The 13,088-nt window shown below is 40.7% G+C and overlaps 1 long non-coding RNA gene across 1 annotated transcript in view; it reads left to right on the top strand.

The window, feature by feature from the left end:
• Positions 1–13,088, top strand: part of LOC110840298 (uncharacterized) — a 346,592-nt gene that overhangs the window by 39,400 nt on the left and 294,104 nt on the right. The window contains exon 2 of the long non-coding RNA XR_015535196.1: positions 1,987–2,012. This is a non-coding gene — a long non-coding RNA (uncharacterized LOC110840298). The remainder of the gene's footprint in view (positions 1–1,986; positions 2,013–13,088) is intronic.

Below are 13,088 nucleotides of genomic sequence, written 5' to 3'. Positions count from 1 at the left end.
GGCTGTATTCTGGGATTTTGCGTCGCAAACACTGGTAGAAGTTTACCGACGTTTAAGGTGGTCTTACAGCCTTCACCATCACTCACGGCGCAATAGCACGGAAAACAGATATCTTCATACTACCGCCTTGAGAACCTGAAGATTCACCTACAATTGCTTCTTACGTGGAGTACGGTCAGCACGTTCTGAAATTTGTGATTCAGTTGGTATGAAATGTCTGTGATACTTTGACATAAGCCGCTCTTGTGAAGAAAGGAAATGTCACAGCTTCAAGAAGTGGTAATATCCTGCTACAGGATGTTGGGTCTTGCTTCCGGGGAGACTCCGGTCCTCTCCGGAGCGGAAACTAGAGAACAATGAAGTTACGAGGCAGTCCAGTGGGACTAAAATGTGCTTAAAACTAAACTTAGAGTGTTTTGTTTTCTGTGTGTAACGGATGCATTTATATGTTACGGATTTATAAGAAACTGGGACCTTTGAACATTGAAAATAAAAAAAATATTTTGTACAGGCTTGTCACGGTTCAAGCCAGGCTGCGCTAGTTCAGACTTGATTATGTGCGGATATGACGTGTACTCGTGTTGTTAAAAGAGTAACTCGCGAGCCGCATATGGATCGGAGACTGATTTCACACTCAAATATTTACAGACGCCTAGACTTCCAGAGTTTTGAAGTCAAAATGCAGGGCGAACCTCCTCACTGACATTCCTGTACTCGCAAATTTAAAAATATAAGTCCTGTATTATTTGCTATATTTGCCCCTTTAATTATAACTAATACTTTTTATAAATTGAAGTAACATACAATTTATTAGATAAAATGCTTTCTAATTCTCATTTAATAGGACACCTTCTTCTCAATCAGTGCATTCCGTTGTGGACCTTGGTTTCCAGTGGTTTTCCTCCATTCCTGACGGTTCTTCGCCATTGTATGCCTATTTCTTATTACCATAATCCTTGGAACTGATTAAACTTAGTGAAGTAACTCATTCATAGTCGGATAGCAGCAAATTACATCCCACTGCCCCATTAGACTTTTCCCGCTCATCATTTTACTCTGTGCATGGCTCTGAGCTCTGCTGTATGTTTAGTTAATTATGCTGCTAATGATGTTTCACGGTGAGATTCAAGTTAAGCTACTACCTGTTTTATGAATGTGTCTAATTCAGACGAGTCAAAACGTGACCAGATTTAAGGGGATATAAAGATGTGTTCAGATCTTGGGATTTATTTTTATCTGCAAAATCTGAATAAACACATTAACTGAATTTATTCTTATGTCCTTTGATTGAAGAATTTTATACCTTGGATATATATTTTGGATTATCGACACCAAGTGTTATGATTGAGTGCAGTCATCAAAATTGGCTCTTTTAGAAGCTCTGAAATAGTATCTGATTTTCATTTTTAGGCGTCTTTATATATTATTGTGCCGAAACTTCTTTTAAATTAGTTTTTCATTGTTTTATAAACATTTTTGTTAGATGTGTAGACCACTTTGATTACAGTGGCCGCTCGGTGTACGGCGCTAACCAAATTTCTAAAATGTTTCATAATTTTAGAATTTAAATCTGAATTGGAACAAACCAGAAGGCCTAACCCGTAAAATCTGATTATTTAAGTCAAATTAACTTCCTCGGTATTTGTAAGAGCCAAATTTACATCGAGGATGACTGCGTTACTGGAATGTTCCGCCATGTAATCTGGTAGATATTAATAGACGTTTCAGAGGTTTTAAGCACTACTGAAACGGCGAAATATGCAAGGAGAGATACATCTTTATACTTGTCACTGTGAGAACTTATCTCATCTACTGATCCTGCTGGATGTTCTTAATTTTACGTTTCATGAACTTCCTAATCACGTGTGGTTTCAAGTATTTTGTAATATTTAGGTTTGTCATAAGGACACAGTGGAGAAACAACTTTGTAGAAATTCTGTGTTATACTGTCCCGCTGTACTTATCTCGTATTTCTTTTGTTCGCAGAGAGCTTCATCAGCCACGCCTTTAAGGTAAGGACTTAAGTTACTGACTGATAACAACCAGTGTATCAGTTTTACTTTCAATATTCTTGGCCGGTGACGTAATGCTGTAGTCTGTACATCCTCAACTATAATAAGGACTGAATTTTTATTGTGTATGTAGAGGAAAAACCGCCACGGTGGTCTAGCGGTTAGAACGCTGGCCTTGTAATCCTGGGGTCTCGGGTTCGATTCCCGGCGGTGCCCGAATTTATAACTTGTGTTGGGCAAGGCCGTGGTCTAGGCAACACGGAGTTTTCCTCCGGGGACTTCCCGGGTTTCTCCGTGGCATCCCAACAATTACTCCATTCACACACAGAAGAAGGCAATGGCAAACCACTTCTGGATCATCTGCCAAGAACGTATATGAACAGGTCCCAGTCCGAGAAAAGGATGGAAGGATCCTGTTCATATGGACCTGTCGTCAGACAGAACACTAAATAAATAAATAAATGTAGAGGAAACTAACGAATGAACGAGATTATGTTTCGAAGCGGAATTGAGTAACATGTCGTAGTAAATAAGCTTCCAACTGATTAAATAATTGATTAACGAAGTAACCAAGTGTCTAATTAAGTAACTAACGGATTAGCAAACTGACTAACTGCCCTGGTGATGGAGGAATTAAGCATCTCTGAAACGTGGATCAGTTTCCACGAGACACACTGCGAAACATCTGTCGTGAGAACCTGACAATTTCAGTCGATTAACTTGTTAATTCACTAAGTAACTGTCAGTCTAAGCAGTTAATTCATTGACCGTTTTCAACTTCCTCGCCTTCTTGGAGATTGTCGTTGTGGGAGGTCTCAGTGGACTCACTGATTTCCACGGTTATATGAAGGAACGAAGGCTGACTAGACAATCAGGAGTGTTTTAGCCATGGGGAAGGCGACAACTCTAAGGGAAGTTACCTTAATAGGAAACGAATGGCAAACGAGGCCCTGAGGTCGAAGTGAGGGCAACATTGAAACCTAGAAAGCTCTCGGCGAGCCAAAGCCTCGAGTTAGCTGGCTAACAAAGCCTGGCTGGAGCTGACTAACGAAGCATTTTATCTGTTCCGGTGTACCACTGAACCACGAAAATAAGACAGAAACGTTTTTATTTTTAAAACGTTAGCCGGACCAACACGGTTAACATGAACGCTTCACCTATCACCATGTCTCGGCCGTATTTCATAATAATCCCGCGATATTTTATTCGATGCTACGTGACGTGAGTATGTCGGCCTACAGAAGAAATAATTCGTTGATTGATGCGTCCGGATAATAAGCAGCCATAGACATGCTAAACGAATCAAACCAGCACTCGACTACTGTGGAACATCGCAGGTTACTCCAGTTTGGAGTGGTATAGGCTCACATAGTGACATGGCGTTTCCTAAGTTCTTTCTTTGCAACTCTGCGTTCCTCAGTGGTCTTAATTTTGATTTATTGTAAAGTTAATTACTCCGTAGATGTCGCAAACCACAGTCGGTAATTACTTTGTTCATATGTTTTGTTTAATAATCACCATGTAATAACCTTTTAAATTTGAAATTGTGGACCTTAAGGGGATAATATATTTTGTTATCAAACTTTTATGTGAAAAGTTAATTTAGGAGAATAGTGACGTTCAGTCTGAGCTCCACGCGAAGCAGGAGTTATTTATTTATTTATTATTAACTGCAAATGGGTTTTTACCCGGTGGCAGTTTAACCGAGACATACCAAATAAATAAATTTGCCATAGTGTAGACTAAGAGTGCCAGATTCCGCTAAATTCTTCAGGAGGTTAAACATGTGCAAAGACGACTGACATATTCCAGTTATGGGTTCATGTTATTCGTATTTTGTAAATCGCGCATGAAACCGGTCTTTAGTTTGACCTAGATTTTGGCAATGCAATTTACTTCACAGTAGATTCAATTGCTGTATCTCCATTACTCTGTCTCCGTCCAGTGGAGAGTCTGGTTTGTATCAATGCTTTTGCTTCTGACATCACAGTGTAAACTTTGCCTGTGCCTCACTTGTTTTTTAAGATTAAGAACGCGGTGATTAAACAAAACCTTTGCTGAGCAACAAATGCTATTTACATGCATCACTCTAACCAAACAGACAGTACATCAGAAAGTCTTAATTTAATTGTTAATGAGTGGTTTATAAGCCGTAATCTGTCAGAGTCGGGCCGATATAACTTCATAAACACCACAACCGACGTTAATACCACGAATGGGGGGGGGGGAGGGAGTTTAATTAAACTTTGTCCCTTGGCGCAGCCTTGTTATCGCTGTCTCGTCACTGGTCATATAATCCCCGGATTGAATGCTCATTCGAAAATCCACCTCCTGCCACCACCCCTCATTCCAACAGAGCTCCTTCTAAGCCTCAGTAAACCAAATCAACCCTTTTCGAAGGGGAAGACTTTAGAATGATCTATAAATACTTTCATGTAACAATTCCACTTTCGTCAGTTGTAAATAGTGGGCAGGAGCGTAACTGATTGGTGAATTATTAGTGATTCAGCTTCCGTTATTGAAATGATATCAATAGTTGGTTAATAATTCATAAATATTATAATAGACGTTTCGTTTGGAACTCGTAAATAATATATTAAAATGAAGACAAAATTAATACTCGTTCAAATCAGGATATCTAAAATTTGACATTGAAATGGTATTATACCGAAAAGTCATGTTGTTACACTCATTCAGAAATTAGCTATTTTGTTGACATAAATGTTTATTCCTATGCTACTAAAGCTCTTCTGTGTACGTACAATGATCATATGTTTACCGTTTTAAAATTTAGGAATAAGTAAAAGGTGTAAAAATATAGATTATAAATTGTATTATGCTATTGAGTGTAGTATTCTGTGTTATGACGTCGTGCAGCCGTGTTTGAAATTGCTCGCGTTTTTGAAGAAAATATCGCCTCCGGGGTTGGCAAGTTTTGATTTCCCGCTTCGGGAGGAGTTTATGGAATAATCTCAGATTAACTTTTACATTACCCCGCGAAACACTGGCACTACGACCGGGAATGATAATCGACCTTTGTGAGGTTAGAACTTGGCGGGGAAAAAAAAAAAACTTGTTGGTCGCATGTACATTTTATTTAAATGGGAAACGAATTCTGTTTACTCTTCGAATAGATCTGACGTAAAAACTTCGATTTCACAAGTGGTTTATTTTAATGGGAAATGAAACAAAAGTTTGTACATGTCGTGTTTCACCAATGTTAACATTGATGGGACATGACGCTAAATTTAGTATTTTTCTGCGTAAGTCCGGCCACAATAAGAACGGAAAACAAGGGAGACTCTAACAGAAAAGAAGCAAAGAGAAAATGATAGCATCTGTGTTAAATGAGGCGTGGACTGTCCAATCTATGATGCTGAGAAACGGTCTAGCCGTATGAGAGGGGCTTAATAACATAAACCGAGGCGCCACCGCTCAGTGCAATGTAGAGTCGGATATTGAAACAAAACAAGGGCTTGTCGCGTTTGCAGTTACAAATGATTAGAACTTAACGGTAAAGGTTAACACTTGGCGTAGTGTTGGAGATGTGAAAGGAAAGCTCCGTGCATTGTAGACCTAGGGGCTGTATGAAGGAGAATGTTCTGTTTCACGGTCCGTCCGCTTAACCCCCGGGGAAATAGTTCAGGTGATAAGTTGGTGAGAAGGCTTAAAAGAAACGCGCAGTGGTACGGAAAAGAAAAGAAAATCTGTCCTTGCTGTGGACGGAAACTTCTTCAGTCCGTAGCCAGTCACAATAGTGATTGTACTGTCTCGGTCGACCAGTTAAAAAGTGAAATAAATTTGCTATAATTTACTCCCTAAAATGATCTTATTTGATCAGATATGTCCCTTTGATTTGTGGTTCTTACGGAGACGCGTATTGAGCCGGGATAGCTCAGTCAGTATAGTGACTAGCTACGGGCTGGACGACTGGGGTTCGATCCCCGACGGGGGCAGAGGATTTTTCCTCTAGCCTCTGCGTCCAGACCGGCTCTGGGGCCCACCCAGCCTCCTCTACAATGGGTACCGGGGTCCTTTCCCGGGGGTAAAGCCGGCCGGGGCGTGATGCTGACCACTCACCCCCATCTAGTGCCGAGGTCAAGGAAGAGAGGAGCTATACCTCCACTCACCCCAAACGCCTACATGGCGTATAGTGGGACAAACTTTACTTTACGGAGACGCGTATGAAGATGGCTGTCTTATGGACTGTTTGTAGTACGGTAGAAATTTGCAGACGTTTCAGAGTTGCTTTCTGACTCCATCATCAGGGCGATGACTCATCGCCCTGATGATGGAGGCGACAAGGACCTGTGAAACGTAAGTAAACTTGTACCAGACTACATGGCGCAACACCGCGGACGACAGCCATCTTCATACTCACCGCTGTGAGAATCTCAGATCTTACTTTTTATATGTTGCCATGGAAACGCTTTTAAGAGATTCTCAGTCTTTTGGTTTGCGTTACTGACCGTAACACCACTGCCTCCTGCATCTGGCTAACAACAAAAGTGTCCCAGTGTCTTCTCTCATCGAGTCTGGCCCTCGACACGTGCAAGTTTCTCTAGTGGTAATGATGGAAACTCAGACATTCGACCAGTTTCCGGTTTTCTATTGTTTAAAAAGAAGAGTGCGGTTGACTGTGAGTGTCGCTAATATTTAATGACGCCAAATTGATATTAAGCTGTTAAACGGACCTCATGGCTGCTCTTGCGAGGTCTATCGGAAACCAAGAGGTTTTAACCCTCAGACCCACGGGATCGATGTCGAGACCTCTAGAACAATAGGCACTAGTGACAGTCTGAGTAGAGATGGTTTCGCCACAACGCGTGCGTAAAAGTAAGTCATTATCTCCAGATCATCACGTTGCAGGAACAAAATGCACTATTCACTTTTTTTAAGTTGTTAGTGGTGTAAAATTCTGTGTGGAAGGTTTTCTAATGTTCTGTTCAATACCCAGTGAATATTAATACGCGGTTTCTTAAAAACGGCCACTTGAAAGACGAAGATGGAGATGAGAGAATTATATGAAGATCTAAATAAATTAGATAGTGAGGTTATGATGTGGTTACGTATTCAGTGGCTGAATACTTTGATACTAACGACGCTGAGAGGTCGGTTATGTCAGTACATAGTTCGTTACGTATATAAATGCATTAAATTTTCAACGAGCATGGTAGTCCAGTTAATCATGTCAGCCACTCATTTTTTCGATAATTTGAAGAAGTCTGACTTCGGAACTTCATCAAAATTCGTTCTCTTAGCCAAGTTATTATCTGTGGACAGACAGAAAGACAAATACTAAGAGAATATTAGCTGCTGATACTAATGATCACAACTTTTACTCGGTTTATTCATAATAAGTTCTTTATTTCCGGTAGGAAGTTTCAGAATTCATAATTTGCCAGTGGAAACTGTGTCTTTCTCTGTTACGTGGGGCAAAGGCAGCCGGAGCGTCATAAGATCAATAACAGCGATATTGTCTCATATCCACAGTCTCTGTAACTCCTTTATTCCACCGGGGCGGTAGGAAGCTGATCTGCCGAGATAAATCTAATCGTCAAGCAGACGCAGGAAGTATGTTCACAGATAAATCTCTCCAGTCCTTGAAGAGAAATACAGAATTGGACCTAATTTGTGAAACGGAGAGAAAGTGCAGAAAGAGAAGAAGAACTAGAACTGGCAGGGGTCAATTAGTCCACACCTCAGTCCGGGATTTGTCAAGTCGTAATTCCTGACATGAGGGGACTTGATTTACTGCAGCAGCGCAGTCAGCGTCTCCCCAACGAACCCTAACCCATCCTACCCTCAGCGGCAACAGCCAGTGCAGAATAGGGATGTACAGAATGCGCCAAAATATGCCAGTGTAAAGTAAGGTGAGCGGTTAGAACGCTGGCCTTGTAATCCTGGGGTCTCGGGTTCGATTCCCGGCGGTGCCCGAATTTATAACTTGTGTTGGGCAAGGCCGTGGTCTAGGCAACACGGAGTTTCCCTCCGGGGGCTTCCCCGGTTTCTCCGTGGCATCCCAACAATTACTCCATTCACACACAGAAGAAGGCAATGGCAAACCACTTCTGGATCATCTGCCAAGAACGTATATGAACAGGTCCCAGTCCGAGAAAAGGATGGAAGGATCCTGTTCATATGGACCTGTCGTCAGACAGAACACTAAATAATAAAATAGTCTAGCGGTTAGAACGCTGGCCTTGTAATCCTGGGGTCTCGGGTTCGATTCCCGGCGGTGCCCAAATTTATAACTTGTGTTGGGCAAGACCGTGGTCTAGGCAACACGGAGTTTTCCTCCGGGGGCTTCCCCGGTTTCTCCGTGGCATCCCAACAATTACTCCATTCACACACAGAAGAAGGCAATGGCAAACTACTTCTGGATCATCTGCCAAGAACGTATATGAACAGGTCCCAGTCCGAGAAAAGGATGGAAGGATCTTGTTCATATGGACCTGTCGTCAGACAGAACACTAAAAAAAAAGTAAGGTATTGAGACGATTTCATCATGCCTAAGAAGACGGCTGTGTCCTGGGTTGTAGTGTCGTGTTGTCTGGTAGACGTTTACCGACGTCTCAGACGTCCTTGCTGCCCAGAAGACAGCCATCTCATCGCCGTGAGAGCCTCAGATCCTATTTAGATTTCGTGTCTGTTTATCACAGAGCTGGGCCAATAGCGACGCTCGGAACTTGTCATCAGCGAAGGAAATACAGACGTTCGTGGGTAATGAGGTTTACAAAGTCTCAAAGATCTCATTTGGAAAATATGCTTAACCCTAATTGGAGTGCGAATTTTCACTGTTAAGATTAATGAAGATCTTAAACTAGGACGCGACTTGTTGATGAACGTTTGGAGGGATGCATGTGAATGTCGGCAACAGAAATGAAAGCTGACATTGAAAGATTAATCTGGCGAATCCAGTGTTGTGTATCTCGCCGAAGTCTGAGTTTGTTAAAGAAAATTATTGCTCAATATGCGAACCTGTTTGTAATGGTAGACATAATTTAATATAATTTTTAATAAATTTCAATTAAGTCTTAAAAAAAATTTCTCATTATTTCCCAAGAAACCCAGTGTTGGTTATAATTTTTTTTTAAAAATTAAATACTTTTTTGGTGTAAAATACCAACATGGCGCTCAAGCGAAAACGGGCTGTAACTAATACAGAATATATTATAGACGTATTGAACTTGGTATGGAAATGTTTGATGTGTGCACCTACATTTTTAGCATGAAGAATTTTTTTGTAATAAAATTACAAGAATGGGAATTTTAAGTCGTCATAGACTATGAAGAAGTCAAAATGTATTTTTATTGATTTACAGGTTATTTAACGATGATTTTTTTAGTAGCTCAGACTGTATAGCATCGAATGAACGGATACTGCAAACTGATGTAATTAATTTATATTTTCTGTTAGTACAAAGTGGAAGCACTTAAGGGAGAACAGACTCAGATCTCGTTGTTCCTTCGTGAATCCCTAAAGAGTAATTTCCGGGCCGTATGGTCGCCATATTGTCCGACGAGGGTAACTGCGGATAGTCACGCCAAGACCGAAGTTTTCCTTCAGGATCACATGATCCGGTGCCATAGTATAAACACGAAACAGTAGCAACAAGTGATTCATTTCTGAAAACAAAGAAACTTCCAGTTTAACGGGAGTTAAAGTCACTTACCGTTAGCGTGTTATATTTAGGCCTAATGTACTCTCTGAAATTAAACTTTTTCTATTCAGATGTTTTTTTGTCGAACCGTTCAGGAGATAAGTGAGATTTGAGGTTCTCACGGCAATTAAAAGATGACTGTCTTGTGGGATGTTTCGCCGTGTAGTTTGGTAAAAACTGATTTGATGTCTAATCGCTCTGTTGAAAGTTGTAAACGCCTCCGAAACGTCGGTACATTTCTACGAGATTATACACGGCGCTGGATCCCAGAAGACAGACATCTTCACTGTGCAATAAGCTCACTTTCAAAACTCTAAATCTTTAAGGACCTACGGCGCTAATGTGGAATGTATCTGTTACTGTCGGGTCTCTTGAGAGTTTCAAGGTGAGGTAGTTTACAGTGGAACGCATTTTTCATAGAGTTTCACGGAAATTGGCCTCTTTTTTTTACCTGTAATATTGGCGTTTAAAATTGAAACAAGAGTTCAGACAAATAGACACACACACACACACACAGTTCGATAATGGAAGTATTGGGGCTGCTCGCTGTTTTGGTCCGACACCGAATCACCACTCCGTGTTCACATTAAACACGTTCTGTAACCGTGACAACGTGAAGCAGACAGTTGAATGTGTACATCCTATCAGCTCAGCTATTCATCACACTCAGCAAACAGAGAAGCGATCAATCATGCACATATCAGACCGAGGGCTCGACCGGTTCCACTTGTTCATACAGAAAGATGACACCGTGAGGCGTCATTGCTTTCCCCAGTAGCCTCTTTAGCACAATCTTGGTCACTGTTTGATACGGTGAATAATTAATTTATCACTGTTGTAATATCGCAGGTGACAGGGGTTTACAAGCACTGAAAGTTCACGACACGAAACAATTTTCGAAAAGTCCTCACAAATAAGTTCAATATGACCTCAAATCTTACAAGTTTATTGTTAATTTTATTAATTTGCACAGATAAGTAGGATTTGAGGTTTTCATGGCAGTGAGCCTTAAGATGGCTGCCTCCATCATTAGGGTGATAAGTGATATGGAGGTATAAAGTACCTCTGAAACGTCGGTAAACTTCTACCAGACTAGACGGCGTAACAACACAGAAGAGACATCTTCAGGCTCAAAGCCGTGAAAAACTAAAATCTCACGAGATTTTCATGGATTAGTAATCATTTGTCACAGGAAATAATTTGTAGGAGATACAGAAAGCGTCAATGTTAAAATTTTCTCTTTTTTTGGTTATGATTTAAGTTGTGGCTTGTGATCTTGACGGTCCGTTCATTCACTTTGTGCTGTGGTTCAACCGACGCCGTGTCCCGGACGCTCCATTCAAGTAGAGCGAATTGTGCATATGCATGCAAAGTAAATCCGCCTCTTGGTTTGACATGTGTTGTACATGATAATGACTTGATGCCTGCCTGCATGATGAGATATTGATTGATTGATTATGATTGTAATTTGATTGAACAGTGGCGTGCCGACGCCGTTAGTTCTAATGTGACCACACATATGACATGTGACGATTACGAACAACGAAATGTAAATCGTAATGGAAGAAAAAGCCTTTCCTGGTAGAGGTCTGTGGTATTCCTCAGTCACTTCATGAACATGTCGGAAAATGGGTTTAAATTTGTTTATGAAGAATTTGGATATGGTGTGCCCCAAATATGAAGGAATACAATGAAAATTATTTGTGAGTTGATGAAATGTAGAGTGTGTGTGGTTTTTGTTAACTGTGTGAAGAACAAACTCATTTCACTGCATTTTAAGTACAGGAGTGTAGTTTAGCTTTGCGGCAATAGATATTTATTTGCAGCAATGGAGGGTGAATATTAGCTGGGAACTCATTTGAATACGACGTGTTCTCCAATTTTCAGAAAGCCTTTCTACTCACGTTTTCTTCTCAGAGCGTTTTCCGCGGATTTTTTTTCTTCGTTAATCGTAGTGTGGGGGTGATTATGGTAATGATTAGAATTGGGTTTTATCATATCGTCGATAAAAGTTCACTCAGAAATCGATGCCCTGGATTAAAATCGAACCTGTGATGCCTTTCGGCTTTCATCCGAGTTCAAGAAGCTTGATTTTCGTTACCGGAAGCTTAATATTTGCGCCTGGAAACTGCTTTTTGATCACCCGGTAGTATTCAAATGTAACGAGTTTGAAGATTTCATTTGACTGGGGTGACTGAGCTCTTCCATTACGTTAATTCCAATGGGCTTCGTATCGGCTCTGCGGATATTGTAGCAATTTTTTTCTCCACATTTCTCTTGTTAGAAATGTCCAGTCGGTATAGTATAATTTTTCGTTCGTGCACTGTAGACTGTAATAACTTACAGATATTCCTATATCTCTTTTGATGTCACATCAAATGTAAATGGTTCTGTTGCTCACTTATTTTTAATACCTTTTGAATGATATTTCTGTTCGTTTCAACGTGTAACACGAAATCTGTCTCTCGCTGCTTCAAAAGACTAGAATTTCCATCGTTTATTTAATGACACTTTGTCTCTTGTAACATAAAATGACCTAGAAATTGTGGATGATGAACTGGGATGGATGTGTGAGAAAGCAGACTTACTGCGGAACGAAATTCATTTGAATGTGGTGTCGTCAGAATCAGTATTTAAACCTGTTTACCTATTTAAGATATATGAAAAGTTTTAACCTATATAATGGCTAGTTCTTGCTTGTTGCTCGATTGTTCCAAGGATATAGCAATGTCTTCGACAAAAATAATTTTCTGTCCTTAAATGCCATATCATAAAGGTGAATAAGGCCATCATCTCCCTGATGATGGAGGCTATAAGCACCTCTGAAACGTCAGTCATTTTTACCAGACTGTACGGCACAGCATCGAGGAAGACACCCTCTTCGGAAGACCCAAATTCTTGCCCAGGTCAGCTCATGTGAAATTTGTGGTGGGCAGATTGACACTGGTGTATTTTTTAGGGGGCCTTCGATTTCTCCCCCCCCCCCCCCCCTCGGTCAGTATCATTCTACAAAGACGTAACCAACAATAACAATGTCTTTCTTTGTGGTTCTGTCCTTTGTAAACCATGCGATGCCTGAACGGATTAGTAATTTAAGAAGTTAAATCTTAATTTGAACAAGTCAAAGTGACAAATTCGTAGATGAATACAAATAGATACAGTTTTGTTTTTCTGAAGTGGCCGCTGAGCATCACGTGAGGGGAGGTGAGGAGAAAATTAGTTGGAGTTAAAATGCTGCTCCTAGTAGGTTAGTTGAGTTGATACATTGTTGCCGGACTTCCCCATACGCTCTTTAATTCCTTTCCTCTGTTATTGGACTCATCCAAATCTACTGCGCATCGTGATTACAGCGGCCACGTCTAAGAAACTGAACTGTATGTAATGTTATACTACACAGAGTGAAGAGAATACA

This window comes from Zootermopsis nevadensis, unplaced genomic scaffold, assembly GCF_977971745.1.
Source record: "Zootermopsis nevadensis isolate Lab colony 2312 unplaced genomic scaffold, Znev_1.0 Znev_ptg000015l, whole genome shotgun sequence".
Taxonomy (NCBI): Eukaryota; Metazoa; Arthropoda; class Insecta; order Blattodea; family Termopsidae; genus Zootermopsis; species Zootermopsis nevadensis.
The sequence above is the reverse complement of the archived record's forward strand: the minus strand, read 5'-3'. Positions and strand labels throughout refer to the sequence as shown.